The following is a 1,963-nucleotide window of genomic DNA, read 5'->3' on the forward strand; positions in this document are numbered from 1 at the left end:
TGTCACAAAGAAAGAAAACTACAGGCCAATATCACTGATGAACATAGATGCAAAAATCCTCAACAAAATACTAGCAAACAGAATCCAACAGCACACTAAATGTATCATACACCATGATCAAGTGGAGTTTATTCCAGGAATGCAAGGATTCTTCAATATACGCAAATCAATCAACGTGATACACCATATTAACAAATTGAAGGAGAAAAACCATATGATCATCTCAATAGATGCAGAGAAAGCTTTTGACAAAATTCAACACCCATTTATGATAAAAGCCCTGCAGAAAGTAGGCATAGAGGGAACTTTCCTCAACATAATAAAGGCCATATATGACAAACCCACAGCCAACATTGTCCTCAATGGTGAAAAACTGAAACCATTTCCACTAAGATCAGGAACAAGACAAGGTTGCCCACTCTCAGCACTGTTATTCAACATACTTTTGGAAGTGTTAGCCACAGCGATCAGAGAAGACAAAGAAATAAAAGGAATCCAAATCGGAAAAGAAGAAGTAAAGCTGTCACTGTTTGCAGATGACATGATACTATACATAGAGAATCCTAAAACTGCCACCAGAAAACTACTAGAGCTAATCAATGAATTTGGTAAAGTAGCAGGATACAAAATTAATGCACAGAAATCTCTTGCATTCCTATATACTAATGATGAAAAATCTGAAAGTGAAATTAAGAAAACACTCCCGTTTACCATTGCAACAAAAAGAATAAAATATCTAGGAATAAACCTACCTAAGGAGACAAAAGACCTGTATGCAGAAAATTATAGGACACTGATAAAAGAAATTAAAGATGATACAAATAGATGGAGAGATATACCATGTTCTTGGATTGGAAGAATCAACATTGTGAAAATGACTCTACTACCCAAAGCAATCTACAGATTCAATGCAATCCCTATCAAACTACCACAGGCATTTTTCACAGAACTAGAACAAAAAATTTCACAATTTGTATGGAGACACAAAAGACCCCGAGTAGCCAAAGCAATCTTGAGAACGAAAAATGCAGCTGGAGGAATCAGGCTCCCTGACTTCACACTATACTATAAAGCTACAGTAATCAAGACAGTTTGGTACTGGCACAAAAACAGAAATATAGATCAATGGAACAGGATAGAAAGCCCAGAGATAAATCCACGCACATATGGTCACCTTATCTTTGATAAAGGAGTCAAGCATATACAGTGGAGAAAAGACAGTCTCTTCAATAAGTGGTGCTGGGAAAATTGGACAGGTACATGTAAAAGTATGAAATTAGAACACTCCCTGACACCATACACAAAAATAAACTCAAAATGGATTAAAGACCTAAGTGTAAAGCCAGACACTATCAAACTCTTAGAGGAAAACATAGGCAGAACACTCTATGACATAAATCGCAGCAAGATCCTTTTTGACCCAGCTCCTAGAGAAATGGAAATAAAAACACAAATAAACAAATGGGACCTAATAAAACTTAAAAGCTTTTGCACAGCAAAGGAAACCATAAACAAGACCAAAAGACAACCCTCAGAATGGGAGAAAATATTTTCAAATGAAGCAACTGACAAAGGATTAATCTTCAGGATTTACAAGCAGCTCATGCAGCTCAATAACAACAACAAAAAAAAAAACCCAATCCAAAAATGGGCAGAAGACCTAAATAGACATTTCTCCAAAGAAGATATACAGATGGCCAACAGACACATGAAAGAATGCTCAACATCATTAATCATTAGAGAAATGCAAATCAAAACTACAATGAGATATCATCTCACACCGGTCAGAATGGCCATCATCAAAAAATCTAGAAACAATAAATGCTGGAGAGGGTGTGGAGAAAAGGGAACACTCTTGCGCTGTTGGTGGGAATGTAAATTGATACAGCCACTATGGAGAACAGTATGGAGGTTCCTTAAAAAACTACAAATAGAACTACCATACGACCCAGCAATCCCACTA

This window comes from Balaenoptera physalus (genome assembly GCF_965194825.1).
Source record: "Balaenoptera physalus genome assembly, chromosome: X".
In the NCBI taxonomy this organism is placed as follows: domain Eukaryota; kingdom Metazoa; phylum Chordata; class Mammalia; order Artiodactyla; family Balaenopteridae; genus Balaenoptera; species Balaenoptera physalus.